The 16,485-nt window shown below is 48.3% G+C and overlaps 1 protein-coding gene across 4 annotated transcripts in view; it reads left to right on the forward strand.

Moving 5' to 3' along the window:
- Window positions 1–16,485, forward strand: part of atp1b2b (ATPase Na+/K+ transporting subunit beta 2b) — a 123,045-nt gene that overhangs the window by 3,610 nt on the left and 102,950 nt on the right. The gene's annotated exons all lie outside the window — the stretch shown is intronic.

Raw genomic sequence — 16,485 nt, forward strand, 5'->3', positions numbered from 1 at the left:
ATTGCAATATAATAACCCCTTCCAGTGTTCCCCACCACTGCAATATAATAACCCCTTCCAGTGTTTCCCACCACTGCAATATAATAACCCCTTCCAGTGTTTCCCACCACTGCAATATAATAACCCCTTCCAGTGTTTCCCACCACTGCAATATAATAACCCCTTCCAGTGTTTCCCCACGGCCCCATATTCAGGGTGATCCACCTCTGTATCCAATGTTTAAGCCCGCCCCTCCAATGAGGGTAAAGGGGGGCCCCCTCTGTTTGAATGGGTTTAAATCGCCTCCTGGATTTCAGTGGTGTTTACCCCCTCTAGCCTGGAGGGTTTCTAGCCCAGTAGTGTATGGGGTTGTGGAGTGAAGTTATCGGGCTTCAACTCATGTATCTGACATTTAAACCAACACCCAATAAGAGTATATTTAGCCCCCTTTTCTTGAAAGGGGTTATTATATTCCAGTGAATAAAGGGGGCTGGATATACCCTTATTGGGTGTGGGCTTAAATGTCAGATACAGGGGTTGGTGCACCCCCTTTCTCTCCAAATATGGGGTGTAGGTAGATACCGCTGGAATATAATAAACCCCTTCCAGTACGGAAAGAGGGGTGGGGGAACCTTCTCTTTAACATCAGATACAGGAGATGGGCGGTAAATAAAGGGATGGATAGCTCAAACCCAGATTTAATCATTGCTTACCCAGGCCCCCCACACAGGAATCCGGGTGCGGGGGCTAGACTAGGTTTCTGGGACTGGTTCCATGCAGAAACATCAAGGGTGGACACACTGAGTCCTGAGCTCAATCCCAACTCAATCCCTGTCCTCCCCCTGAGCAGCGTGCATTGGATTGTGACTCGGTCTGAGCTTGGGGCAGGCGGGGGGAAGGCAATCCTTGTGTCCTCAGACTGCGGGGGTTAGGGAGGAGTTAGCACAGGGTGAGAGGTGGGGGGAAAGGAGGTGGGACTTCTCCCCTTGGGCTCATCCCCCAGCAAATGCAGGACGTATGAAACCGGAACAATCTGTTTCAGCGTTATAGCTGGGCATAGTGTCTGATAGATTCCACTTGACAGATGGTATTTAATCCCACACGGACCTCAATCCCTTCAACATCCTTCACACGCAGGCAAAAAGGAAACACAGTGACAGGCACTGCAGATCCCTATCCGACTGGGTGAATACAGGTTAACCTGCCCGTGAGCTGTTGAGAGGGGCTTGGGATCAAATTCCGCCTCGACTTCTCACTGCCTGATAGAACAGGCTGGAAGGGCTGAATGGACTCATTACTTTTGGAATGTTGCGTTCAATTCTGGTCGCTCTGCCGCAGGAAGGATGTTGTGAAACTTGAAAGGGTTCAGAAAAGATTTACGAGGATGTTGCCAGGGTTGGAGGGTTTGAGCTACAGGGAGAGGCTGAACAGGCTGGGGCAGTTTTCCCTGGAGCGTCGGAGGCTGAGGGGAGACCTTATAGAGGTTTATAAAATTATGAGGGGCATAGATAGGATAAATAGACAAGGTGTTTTCCCTGGGGTCGGGGAGTCCAGAACTAGAGGGGCATAGGTTTAGGGTGAGAGGGGAAAGATATAAAAGGGATCTAAGGGGCAACTTTTTCACCCAGAGGGTGGTACGTGTATGGAATGAGCTGCCAGAGGAAGTGGTGGAGGCTGGTACAATTACAACATTTAAAAGGCATCTGGATGTGTATATGGATAGGAAAGGTCAGAGGGATATGGGCCAAATGTTGCTTGATTAATTTAGAATATCTAGGGATATTAGGAACATAGATAAGCTGCAGAGCTGGTCTGAGAGGTGGCAAATGGAATGTAGGGGCATGGAATGCACTGCCTGAAATAGTAGTGGACTCACCAACTTTAAGGGCATTAAATGGTCATTGGACAAACATATGGGTAATAATGGAACTGTAGAGGTTAGATGGGCATCAGATTAATTTTGCAGGTCAGCGCAACATTGAGGGCCGAAGGGCCTGCACTGTGCTGTAACGTTCTGTGTTATATGATCTGATTGGCATTGGACTGAAGTGCCTGTTTCCATACTGTACACCTGGACTGAAGTGTCTGTTTCCATACTGTACACCTGGACTGAAGTGTCTGTTTCCATACTGTACACCTGCACTGAAGGGTCTGTTTCCACACTGTACACCTGGACTGAAGGGTCTGTTTCCATACTGTACACCTGCACTGAAGGGTCTGTTTCCATGCTGTACACCTGCACTGAAGGGTCTGTTTCCATACTGTACACCTGCACTGAAGGGTCTGTTTCCATACTGTACACCTGCACTGAAGGGTCTGTTTCCATACTGTACACCTGGACTGTGAAGGGTCTGTTTCCATACTGTACACCTGGACTGTGAAGGGTCTGTTTCCATACTGTACAACTGGCCTGTGAAGGGTCTGTTTCCATACTGTCCAACGGGACTGTGAAGGGTCTGTTTCCATACAGTACACCTGGACTGTGAAGGGTCTGTTTCCATACTGTACACCTGGACTGTGAAGGGTCTGTTTCCATACTGTACACCTGGACTGAAGGGTCTGTTTCCATACTGTACACCTGGACTGTGAAGGGTCTGTTTCCATACTGTACACCTGGACAGTGAAGGGTCTGTTTCCATACTGTACACCTGGACTGAAGGGTCTGTTTCCATACTGTACACCAGGACTGTGAAGGGTCTGTTTCCATACTGTACACCTGGACTGTGAAGGGTCTGTTTCCATACTGTACAACTGGACAGAAGGGTCTGTTTCCATAATGTACAACTGGACTGTGAAGGGTCTGTTTCCATTCTGTACACCTGGACTGTGAAGGGTCTGTTTCCATACTGTACAACTGGCCTGTGAAGGGTCTGTTTCCATACTGTCCAACGGGACTGTGAAGGGTCTGTTTCCATACTGTCCAACGGGACTGTGAAGGGTCTGTTTCCAAACTGTACACCTGGACTGTGAAGGGTCTGTTTCCATACTGTACACCTGGACTGTGAAGGGTCTGTTTCCATACTGTACACCGGGACTGTGAAGGGTCTGTTTTCGTACTGTACACCGGGACTGAAGGGTCTGTTACCATGCTGTACACCTGGACTGATCGGTCTGTTTCCATACTGTACACATGGACTGTGAAGGGTCTGTTTCAATACTGTACAACTGGACTGTGAAGGGTCTGTTTCGATACTGTACACCGGGACTGAACGGTCTGTTTCCATACTGTACACCTGGACTGAAGGGTCTGTTTCCATGCTGTACAACTGGACTGCGAAGGTTCTGTTTCCATACTGTACACCTGGACTGTGAAGGGTCTGTTTCCATAATGTACACCTGGACTGTGAAGGGTCTGTTCCCATGCTGTACACCTGGACTGTGAAGGGTCTGTTTCCATACTGTACACCTGGACTGTGAAGGGTCTGTTTCCATACTGTACACCTGGACTGTGAAGGGTCTGTTTCAATACTGTACACCTGGACTGTGAAGGGTCTGTTTCCATACTGTACACATGGACTGTGAAGGGTCTGTTTCCATACTGTACACCTGGACTGAAGTGTCTGTTTCCATACTGTACACCTGCACTGAAGGGTCTGTTTCCACACTGTACACCTGGACTGAAGGGTCTGTTTCCACACTGTACACCTGCACTGAAGGGTCTGTTTCCACACTGTACACCTGCACTGAAGGGTCTGTTTCCATGCTGTACACCTGCACTGAAGGGTCTGTTTCCATACTGTACACCTGCACTGAAGGGTCTGTTTCCATACTGTACACCTGGACTGTGAAGGGTCTGTTTCCATACTGTACACCTGGACTGTGAAGGGTCTGTTTCCATACTGTACAACTGGCCTGTGAAGGGTCTGTTTCCATACTGTCCAACGGGACTGTGAAGGGTCTGTTTCCATACAGTACACCTGGACTGTGAAGGGTCTGTTTCCATACTGTACACCTGGACTGTGAAGGGTCTGTTTCCATACTGTACACCTGGACTGAAGGGTCTGTTTCCATACTGTACACCTGGACTGTGAAGGGTCTGTTTCCATACTGTACACCTGGACAGTGAAGGGTCTGTTTCCATACTGTACACCTGGACTGAAGGGTCTGTTTCCATACTGTACACCAGGACTGTGAAGGGTCTGTTTCCATACTGTACACCTGGACTGTGAAGGGTCTGTTTCCATACTGTACACCTGGACTGTGAAGGGTCTGTTTCCATACTGTACACCGGGACAGAAGGGTCTGTTTCCATACTGTACACCTGGACTGTGAAGGGTCTGTTTCCATACTGTACAACTGGACAGAAGGGTCTGTTTCCATAATGTACAACTGGACTGTGAAGGGTCTGTTTCCATTCTGTACACCTGGACTGTGAAGGGTCTGTTTCCATACTGTACAACTGGCCTGTGAAGGGTCTGTTTCCATACTGTCCAACGGGACTGTGAAGGGTCTGTTTCCATACTGTCCAACGGGACTGTGAAGGGTCTGTTTCCATACTGTACACCTGGACTGTGAAGGGTCTGTTTCCATACTGTACACCTGGACTGTGAAGGGTCTGTTTCCATACTGTACACCGGGACTGTGAAGGGTCTGTTTTCGTACTGTACACCGGGACTGAAGGGTCTGTTACCATGCTGTACACCTGGACTGATCGGTCTGTTTCCATACTGTACACATGGACTGTGAAGGGTCTGTTTCAATACTGTACAACTGGACTGTGAAGGGTCTGTTTTGATACTGTACACCGGGACTGAAGGGTCTGTTTCCATACTGTACAACTGGACTGTGAAGGTTCTGTTTCCATACTGTACACCTGGACTGTGAAGGGTCTGTTTCCATAATGTACACCTGGACTGTGAAGGGTCTGTTCCCATGCTGTACACCTGGACTGTGAAGGGTCTGTTTCCATACTGTACACCTGGACTGTGAAGGGTCTGTTTCCATACTGTACACCTGGACTGTGAAGGGTCTGTTTCAATACTGTACACCTGGACTGTGAAGGGTCTGTTTCCATACTGTACACCTGGACTGTGAAGGGTCTGTTTCCATACTGTACAATTGGACTGAAGGGTCTGTTTCCATACTGTACACCTGGACTGAAGGGTCTGTTTCCATACTGTACACCTGGAGTGTGAAGGGTCGGTTTCCATATTGTACACCGGAACTGTCAAGGGTCTGTTTCCATACTGTACACCTAGACAGTGAAGGGTCTGTTTCCATACTGTATAACTGGCCTGTGAAGGGTCTGTTTCCATACTGTCCAACGGGACTGTGAAGGGTCTGTTTCCATACAGTACACCTGGACTGTGAAGGGTCTGTTTCCATACTGTACACCTGGACTGTGAAGGGTCTGTTTCCATACTGTACACCTGGACTGAAGGGTCTGTTTCCATACTGTACACCTGGACTGTGAAGGGTCTGTTTCCATACTGTACACCTGGACAGTGAAGGGTCTGTTTCCATACTGTACACCTGGACTGAAGGGTCTGTTTCCATACTGTACACCAGGACTGTGAAGGGTCTGTTTCCATACTGTACACCTGGACTGTGAAGGGTCTGTTTCCATACTGTACAACTGGACAGAAGGGTCTGTTTCCATAATGTACAACTGGACTGTGAAGGGTCTGTTTCCATTCTGTACACCTGGACTGTGAAGGGTCTGTTTCCATACTGTACAACTGGCCTGTGAAGGGTCTGTTTCCATACTGTCCAACGGGACTGTGAAGGGTCTGTTTCCATACTGTCCAACGGGACTGTGAAGGGTCTGTTTCCAAACTGTACACCTGGACTGTGAAGGGTCTGTTTCCATACTGTACACCTGGACTGTGAAGGGTCTGTTTCCATACTGTACACCGGGACTGTGAAGGGTCTGTTTTCGTACTGTACACCGGGACTGAAGGGTCTGTTACCATGCTGTACACCTGGACTGATCGGTCTGTTTCCATACTGTACACATGGACTGTGAAGGGTCTGTTTCAATACTGTACAACTGGACTGTGAAGGGTCTGTTTCGATACTGTACACCGGGACTGAACGGTCTGTTTCCATACTGTACACCTGGACTGAAGGGTCTGTTTCCATGCTGTACAACTGGACTGCGAAGGTTCTGTTTCCATACTGTACACCTGGACTGTGAAGGGTCTGTTTCCATAATGTACACCTGGACTGTGAAGGGTCTGTTCCCATGCTGTACACCTGGACTGTGAAGGGTCTGTTTCCATACTGTACACCTGGACTGTGAAGGGTCTGTTTCCATACTGTACACCTGGACTGTGAAGGGTCTGTTTCAATACTGTACACCTGGACTGTGAAGGGTCTGTTTCCATACTGTACACATGGACTGTGAAGGGTCTGTTTCCATACTGTACACCTGGACTGAAGTGTCTGTTTCCATACTGTACACCTGCACTGAAGGGTCTGTTTCCACACTGTACACCTGGACTGAAGGGTCTGTTTCCATACTGTACACCTGCACTGAAGGGTCTGTTTCCATGCTGTACACCTGCACTGAAGGGTCTGTTTCCATACTGTACACCTGCACTGAAGGGTCTGTTTCCATACTGTACACCTGGACTGTGAAGGGTCTGTTTCCATACTGTACACCTGGACTGTGAAGGGTCTGTTTCCATACTGTACAACTGGCCTGTGAAGGGTCTGTTTCCATACTGTCCAACGGGACTGTGAAGGGTCTGTTTCCATACAGTACACCTGGACTGTGAAGGGTCTGTTTCCATACTGTACACCTGGACTGTGAAGGGTCTGTTTCCATACTGTACACCTGGACTGAAGGGTCTGTTTCCATACTGTACACCTGGACTGTGAAGGGTCTGTTTCCATAATGTACACCTGGACAGTGAAGGGTCTGTTTCCATACTGTACACCTGGACTGAAGGGTCTGTTTCCATACTGTACACCAGGACTGTGAAGGGTCTGTTTCCATACTGTACACCTGGACTGTGAAGGGTCTGTTTCCATACTGTACACCTGGACTGTGAAGGGTCTGTTTCCATACTGTACACCGGGACAGAAGGGTCTGTTTCCATACTGTACACCTGGACTGTGAAGGGTCTGTTTCCATACTGTACAACTGGACAGAAGGGTCTGTTTCCATAATGTACAACTGGACTGTGAAGGGTCTGTTTCCATTCTGTACACCTGGACTGTGAAGGGTCTGTTTCCATACTGTACAACTGGCCTGTGAAGGGTCTGTTTCCATACTGTCCAACGGGACTGTGAAGGGTCTGTTTCCATACTGTCCAACGGGACTGTGAAGGGTCTGTTTCCATACTGTACACCTGGACTGTGAAGGGTCTGTTTCCATACTGTACACCTGGACTGTGAAGGGTCTGTTTCCATACTGTACACCGGGACTGTGAAGGGTCTGTTTTCGTACTGTACACCGGGACTGAAGGGTCTGTTACCATGCTGTACACCTGGACTGATCGGTCTGTTTCCATACTGTACACATGGACTGTGAAGGGTCTGTTTCAATACTGTACAACTGGACTGTGAAGGGTCTGTTTTGATACTGTACACCGGGACTGAAGGGTCTGTTTCCATACTGTACAACTGGACTGTGAAGGTTCTGTTTCCATACTGTACACCTGGACTGTGAAGGGTCTGTTTCCATAATGTACACCTGGACTGTGAAGGGTCTGTTCCCATGCTGTACACCTGGACTGTGAAGGGTCTGTTTCCATACTGTACACCTGGACTGTGAAGGGTCTGTTTCCATACTGTACACCTGGACTGTGAAGGGTCTGTTTCAATACTGTACACCTGGACTGTGAAGGGTCTGTTTCCATACTGTACACCTGGACTGTGAAGGGTCTGTTTCCATACTGTACAATTGGACTGAAGGGTCTGTTTCCATACTGTACACCTGGACTGAAGGGTCTGTTTCCATACTGTACACCTGGAGTGTGAAGGGTCGGTTTCCATATTGTACACCGGAACTGTCAAGGGTCTGTTTCCATACTGTACACCTAGACAGTGAAGGGTCTGTTTCCATACTGTATAACTGGCCTGTGAAGGGTCTGTTTCCATACTGTTCAACTGGACTGAAGGGTCTGTTTCCATACTGTACACCTGGACTGAAGGGTCTGTTTCCAAACTGTACATTTGGACTGAAGGGTCTGTTACCATACTGTACAACTGGACTGTGAAGGGTCTGTTTCCATGCTGTACACCTGGACTGAAGGGTCTGTTTCCATACTGTACACCTGGACTGTGAAGGGTCTGTTTACATACTGTCCAACAGGATTGTGAAGGGTCTGTTTCCATACTGTACACCTGGACTGTGAAGGGTCTGGAACCATAGTGTAGACTGGGACTGAAGGGTCTGTTTCCATGCTGTACACCTGGACTAAAGGGTGTTTCCATGCTGTACACCTGGACTGTGAAGGGTCTGATTCCATACTGTACACCTGGACTGTGAAGGGTCTGTTTCCATACTGTACACCTGGACTGTGAAGGGTCTGATTCCATACTGTACACCTGGACTGTGAAGGGCCTGGTTCCATACTGTACACCTGCACTGAAGGGTCTGTTTCCATGCTGTACATTTGGACTGTGAAGGGTCTGTTTCCATACTGTACATCTGGACTGTGAAGGGTCTGTTTCCATACTGTACAACTGGCCTGTGAAGGGTCTGTTTCCATACTGTCCAACGGGACTGTGAAGGGTCTGTTTCCATACTGTACACCTGGACTGTGAAGGGTCTGGAACCATAGTGTACACCTGGACTGTGAAGGGTCTGTTTCCATGCTGTACACCTGGACTGTGAAGGGCCTGTTTTCATACTGTACACCTGGACTGTGAAAGGTCTGTTTCCATGCTGTACACCTGGACTGTGAAGGTTCTGTTTCCATACTGTACATTTGGACTGTGAAGGGTCTGTTTACATACTGTACATCTGGACTGTGAAGGGTCTGTTTCCATACTGTACAACTGGAGTGTGAAGGGTCTGTTTCCATTCTGTCCAACGGGATTGTGAAGGGTCTGTTTCCATACTGTACACCTGGACTAAAGGGTGTTTCCATGCTGTACACCGGGTCTGTGAAGGGTCTGTTTTCATACTGTACACCGGGACTGAAGGGTCTGTTACCATGCTGTACACCTGGACTGATCGGTCTGTTTCCATACTGTACAACTGGACTGTGAAGGGTCTGTTTCAATACTGTACAACTGGACTGTGAAGGGTCTGTTTCCATACTGTACACCGGGACTGAAGGGTCTGTTTCCATGCTGTACACCTGGACTGCGAAGGTTCTGTTTCCATACTGTAGACCTGGACTGTGAAGGGTCTGTTTCCATACTGTACACCTGGACTGTGAAGGGTCTGTTCCCATGCTGTACACCTGGACTGTGAAGGGTCTGTTTCCATACTGTACACCTAGACTGTGAAGGGTCTGTTTCCATACTGTACACCTGGACTGAAGGGTCTGTTTCCATACTGTACACCGGGACTGTGAAGGGTCTGTTTCCATACTGTACACCTGGACTGTGAAGGGTCTGTTTCCATACTGTACAACTGGCCTGTGAAGGGTCTGTTTCCATACTGTACACCTGGACTGTGAAGGGTCTGTTTCCATACTGTACACCTGGACTGTGAAGGGTCTGTTTCCATACTGTACACCTGGACTGTGAAGGGTCTGTTTCCATACTGTACACCGGGACTGTGAAGGGTCTGTTTTCATACTGTACACCGGGACTGAAGGGACTGTTACCATGCTGTACAACTGGACTGAAGGGTGTTTCCATACTGTACACCTGGACGATGAAGGGTCTGTTTCCATGCTGTACAACTGGACTGAAGGGTGTTTCCATACTGTACACCTGGACTGAAGGGTCTGTTTCCATGCTGTACACCTGGACTGAAGCGTCTGTTTTCATACTGTACACCTGGACTGAAAGGTCTGTTTCCATGCTGTACACCTGGACTGAAGCGTGTGTTTCCATACTGTACACCTGGACTGAAAGGTCTGTTTCCATGCTGTACACCTGGACTCTGAAGGGTCTGTTTCCATGCACTACAGCTGGACTGTGAAGGGTCTGTTTCCATACTGTACACCGGGACTGAAGGGTCTGTTTCCATACTGTACAACTGGACTGTGAAGGGTCTGTTTCAACACTGTACAACTGGATTGTGAAGGGTCTGTTTCCATACTGTACAACTGGACTGTGAAGGGTCTGTTTCCATGCTGTACACCAGGACTGAAGGGTCTGTTTCCATGCTGTACACCGGGACTGTCAAGGATCTATTTCCATACTGTACACCTGGACTGTGAAGGGTCTGTTTCCATACTGTACACCTGGACTGTCAAGGATCTATTTCCATACTGTACACCTGGACTGTGAAGGGTCTGTTTCATACTGTACACCTGGACTGTGAAGGATCTGTTTCCATACTGTACACCTGGACTCTGAAGGGTCTGTTTCCAAACTGTACACCTGGACTGAAGGGTCTGTGTCCATTCAGTACACCTGGACTGTGAAGGGTCTGTTTCCATACTGTCCAGCGGGACTGTGAAGGGTCTGTTTCCATACTGTACACCTGGACTGTGAAGGGTCTGGAACCATAGTGTATACCTGGACTGTGAAGGGTCTGTTTCCATACTGTACACCTGGACTGTGAAGGGTCTGTTTCCATATTGTACACCTGGACTGAAGGGTCTGTTTCCAAACTGTACATTTGGACTGAAGGGTCTGTTTCCATACTGTACACGTGGACTGAAGGGTCTGTTTCCAAACTGTACATTTGGACTGAAGGGTCTGTTTCCATACTGTACACCTGGAGTGTGAAGGGTCTGTTTCCATACTGTCCAACGGGATTGTGAAGGGTCTGTTTCCATACTGTACACCTGGACTAAAGGGTGTTTCCATGCTGTACACCTGGACTGTGAAGGGTCTGTTTCAATACTGTACAACTGGACTGAAGGGTCTCTTTCCAGACTGTACACGTGGACTGTAGGGACTGTTTCCATACTGTACACCTGGACTGAAGGGTCTGTTTCCATACTGTACACCTGGAGTATGAAGGGTCTGTTTCCATACTGTACACCTGGACTGTGAGGGGTCTGTTTCCATACTGTACACCTGGACTGTGAAGGGTCTGTTTCCATACTGTACACCTGGACTGAAGGGTCTGTTTCCATATTGAACACCTGGACTGTGAAGGGTCTGTTTCCATACTGTACAACTGGACTGTGAAGGGTCTGTTTCCATACTGTACACCTGGACGATGAAGGGTCTGTTTCCATGCTGTACAACTGGACTGAAGGGTGTTTCCATACTGTACACCTGGACTGAAGGGTCTGTTTCCATGCTGTACACCTGGACTGAAGCGTCTGTTTTCATACTGTACACCTGGACTGAAAGGTCTGTTTCCATGCTGTACACCTGGACTGAAGCGTGTGTTTCCATACTGTACACCTGGACTGAAAGGTCTGTTTCCATGCTGTACACCTGGACTCTGAAGGGTCTGTTTCCATGCACTACAGCTGGACTGTGAAGGGTCTGTTTCCATACTGTACACCGGGACTGAAGGGTCTGTTTCCATACTGTACAACTGGACTGTGAAGGGTCTGTTTCAACACTGTACAACTGGATTGTGAAGGGTCTGTTTCCATACTGTACAACTGGACTGTGAAGGGTCTGTTTCCATGCTGTACACCAGGACTGAAGGGTCTGTTTCCATGCTGTACACCGGGACTGTCAAGGATCTATTTCCATACTGTACACCTGGACTGTGAAGGGTCTGTTTCCATACTGTACACCTGGACTGTCAAGGATCTATTTCCATACTGTACACCTGGACTGTGAAGGGTCTGTTTCATACTGTACACCTGGACTGTGAAGGATCTGTTTCCATACTGTACACCTGGACTCTGAAGGGTCTGTTTCCAAACTGTACACCTGGACTGAAGGGTCTGTGTCCATACAGTACACCTGGACTGTGAAGGGTCTGTTTCCATACTGTACACCTGGACTGTGAAGGGTCTGGAACCATAGTGTATACCTGGACTGTGAAGGGTCTGTTTCCATACTGTACACCTGGACTGTGAAGGGTCTGTTTCCATATTGTACACCTGGACTGAAGGGTCTGTTTCCAAACTGTACATTTGGACTGAAGGGTCTGTTTCCATACTGTACACGTGGACTGAAGGGTCTGTTTCCAAACTGTACATTTGGACTGAAGGGTCTGTTTCCATACTGTACACCTGGAGTGTGAAGGGTCTGTTTCCATACTGTCCAACGGGATTGTAAAGGGTCTGTTTCCATACTGTACACCTGGACTAAAGGGTGTTTCCATGCTGTACACCTGGACTGTGAAGGGTCTGTTTCAATACTGTACAACTGGACTGAAGGGTCTCTTTCCAGACTGTACACGTGGACTGTAGGGACTGTTTCCACACTGTACACCTGGACTGAAGGGTCTGTTTCCATACTGTACACCTGGACTGAAGGGTCTGTTTCCAAGCTGTACACCTGGAGTATGAAGGGTCTGTTTCCATACTGTACACCTGGACTGTGAGGGGTCTGTTTCCATACTGTACACCTGGACTGTGAAGGGTCTGTTTCCATACTGTACACCGGGACTGTCAAGGGTCTGGTTCCATACTGTACACCTGGACTGAAGGGTCTGTTTCCATATTGAACACCTGGACTGTGAAGGGTCTGTTTCCATACTGTACAACTGGACTGTGAAGGGTCTGTTTCCATATTGTACACCTGGACTGTGAAGGGTCTGTTTCCATACTGTACACCTGGACTGTGAAGGATCTGTTTCCATACGGTCCAAAGGGACTGTGAAGAGCCTGGAATCATAGTGTACACTGGGACTAAAGGGCCTGTTTCCATGCTGTACACCTGGACTCTGAAGGGTCTGTTTCCAAACTGTACACCTGGACTGTGAAGGGTCTGTTTCCATACTGTACAACTGGCCTGTGAAGGGTCTGTTTCCATACTGTACACTGGGACTGAAGGGACTGTTTCCATACTGTACACCTGGACTGTGAAGGGTATGTTTCCATACTGTACAACTGGCCTGTGAAGGGTCTGTTTCCATACTGTACACCGGGACTGAAGGGTCTGTGTCCATACTGTACACCGGGACTGAAGGGTCTGTTTCCATACTGTACACCTGGACTGAAGGGTCTGTGTCCATACTGTACACCTGGACTGTGAAGGGTCTGTTTCCATACTGTACAACTGGCCTGTGAAGGGTCTGATTCCATACTGTCCAACGGGACTGTGAAGGGTCTGGAACCATAGTGTACACTGGGACTAAAGGGTCTGTTTCCATGCTGTACACCGGGACTCTGAAGGGTCTGTTTCCATGCTGTACACCGGGACTGAAGGGTCTGTTTCCATGCTGTACAAATGGACTGAAGGGTGTGTTTCCATACTGTTCACCTGGACTGTGAAGGTTCTGTTTCCATGCTGTACACCTGGACTGTGAAGGGTCTGTTTCCATACTGTACACCTGGACTGAAGGGTCTGTTTCCATTCTGTACACCTGGACTGAAATGTCTGCTTCCATACTGTACACCTGGACTGTGAAGGGTCTGTTTCCATACTGTACACCTGGACTGTGAAGGGTCTGTAACCATACTGTCCAACGGGACTGTGAAGGGTCTGTTTCCATACTGTACACCTGGATTGTGAAGGGTCTGTTTCCATACTGTCCAACGGGACTGTGAAGGGTCTGTTTCCATACTGTCCAACGGGACTGTGAAGGTTCTGTTTCCATACTGTACACCTGAACTGAAGGGTCTGTTTCCATACTGTACAACTGGACTGATGGGTCTGTTTCCATACTGTACACCTGGACTGAAGGGTCTGTTTCCATACTGTACACCTGGACTGTGAAGGGTCTGTTTCCATACTGTACACCTGGATTGTGAAGGGTCTGTTTCCATACTGTCCAACGGGACTGTGAAGGGTCTGTTTCCATACTGTACACCTGGACTGTGAAGGGTCTGTTTCCATACTGTACACCTGGACCTAAGGGTCTGTTTCCATACTGTACACCTGGACTGTGAAGGGTCTGTTTCCATACTGTACACCTCGACTGTGAAGGGTCTGTTTCCATACTGTACACCGGGACTGAAGGGTCTGTTTCCATACTGTACAACTGGACTGTGAAGGGTCTGTTTCCATACTGTACAACTGGACAGAAGGGTCTGTTTCCATACTGTACACCTGGACTGTGAAGGGTCTGTTTCCATACTGTACAACTGGACAGAAGGGTCTCTTTCCATAATGTACAACTGGACTGTGAAGGGTCTGTTTCCATACTGTACACCTGGACTGTGAAGGGTCTGTTTCCATACTGTACAACTGGCCTGTGAAGGGTCTGTTTCCATACTGTACACCTGGACCGTGAAGGGTCTGTTTCCATACTGTACACCTGGACTGTGAAGGGTCTGTTTCCATACTGTACACCGGGACTGTGAAGGGTCTGTTTTCGTACTGTACACCGGGACTGAAGGGTCTGTTACCATGCTGTACACCGGGACTGATCGGTCTGTTTCCATACTGTACAACTGGACTGTGAAGGGTCTGTTTCAATACTGTACAACTGGACTGGGAAGGGTCTGTTTCCATACTGTACACCAGGACTGAAGGGTCTGTTTCCATGCTGTACACCTGGACTGCAAAGGTTCTGTTTCCATACTGTACACCTGGACTGTGAAGGGTCTGTTTCCATACTGTACACCTGGACTGTGAAGGGTCTGTTTCCATGCTGTACACCTGGACTGTGAAGGGTCTGTTTCCATACTGTACACCTGGACTGAAGGGTCTGTTTCCATACTGTACACCTGGACTGTGAAGGGTCTGTTTCCATACTGTACACATGGACTGTGAAGGGTCTGTTTCCATACTTTTCAACTGGACTGAAGGGTCTGTTTCCATACTGTACACCTGGAGTGTGAAGGGTCGGTTTCCATATTGTACACCGGAACTGTCAAGGGTCTGTTTCCATACTGTACACCTAGACAGTGAAGGGTCTGTTTCCATACTGTATAACTGGCCTGTGAAGGGTCTGTTTCCATACTGTACACCTGGACTGAAAGGTCTGTTTCCATGCTGTACACCTGGACTCTGAAGGGTCTGTTTCCATGCACTACAGCTGGACTGTGAAGGGTCTGTTTCCATACTGTACACCGGGACTGAAGGGTCTGTTTCCATACTGTACAACTGGACTGTGAAGGGTCTGTTTCAACACTGTACAACTGGATTGTGAAGGGTCTGTTTCCATACTGTACAACTGGACTGTGAAGGGTCTGTTTCCATGCTGTACACCGGGACTGAAGGGTCTGTTTCCATGCTGTACACCGGGACTGTCAAGGATCTATTTCCATACTGTACACCTGGACTGTGAAGGGTCTGTTTCCATACTGTACACCTGGACTGTCAAGGATCTATTTCCATACTGTACACCTGGACTGTGAAGGGTCTGTTTCATACTGTACACCTGGACTCTGAAGGGTCTGTTTCCAAACTGTACACCTGGACTGAAGGGTCTGTGTCCATACAGTACACCTGGACTGTGAAGGGTCTGTTTCCATACTGTCCAGTGGGACTGTGAAGGGTCTGTTTCCATACTGTACACCTGGACTGTGAAGGGTCTGGAACCATAGTGTATACCTGGACTGTGAAGGGTCTGTTTCCATACTGTACACCTGGACTGTGAAGGGTCTGTTTCCATATTGTACACCTGGACTGAAGGGTCTGTTTCCAAACTGTACATTTGGACTGAAGGGTCTGTTTCCATACTGTACACGTGGACTGAAGGGTCTGTTTCCAAACTGTACATTTGGACTGAAGGGTCTGTTTCCATACTGTGCACCTGGAGTGTGAAGGGTCTGTTTCCATACTGTCCAACGGGATTGTGAAGGGTCTGTTTCCATACTGTACACCTGGACTAAAGGGTGTTTCCATGCTGTACACCTGGACTGTGAAGGGTCTTTTTCAATACTGTACAACTGGACTGAAGTGTCTCTTTCCAGACTGTACATGTGGACTGTAGGGACTGTTTCGATACTGTACACCTGGACTGAAGGGTCTGTTTCCATACTGTACACCTGGACTGAAGGGTCTGTTTCCAAGCTGTACACCTGGAGTATGAAGGGTCTGTTTCCATACTGTACACCTGGACTGTGAGGGGTCTGTTTCCATACTGTACTCCTGGACTGTGAAGGGTCTGTTTCCATACTGTACACCGGGACTGTCAAGGGTCTGGTTCCATACTGTACACCTGGACTGAAGGGTCTGTTTCCATATTGAACACCTGGACTGTGAAGGGTCTGTTTCCATACTGTACAACTGGACTGTGAAGGGTCTGTTTCCATATTGTACACCTGGACTGTGAAGGGTCTGTTTCCATACTGTACACCTGGACTGTGAAGGATCTGTTTCCATACGGTCCAAAGGGACTGTGAAGAGTCTGGAATCATAGTGTACACTGGGACTAAAGGGCCTGTTTCCATGCTGTACACC

The sequence above is a fragment of the Chiloscyllium punctatum genome, chromosome 21 (assembly GCF_047496795.1).
Source record: "Chiloscyllium punctatum isolate Juve2018m chromosome 21, sChiPun1.3, whole genome shotgun sequence".
Classification (NCBI taxonomy): domain Eukaryota; kingdom Metazoa; phylum Chordata; class Chondrichthyes; order Orectolobiformes; family Hemiscylliidae; genus Chiloscyllium; species Chiloscyllium punctatum.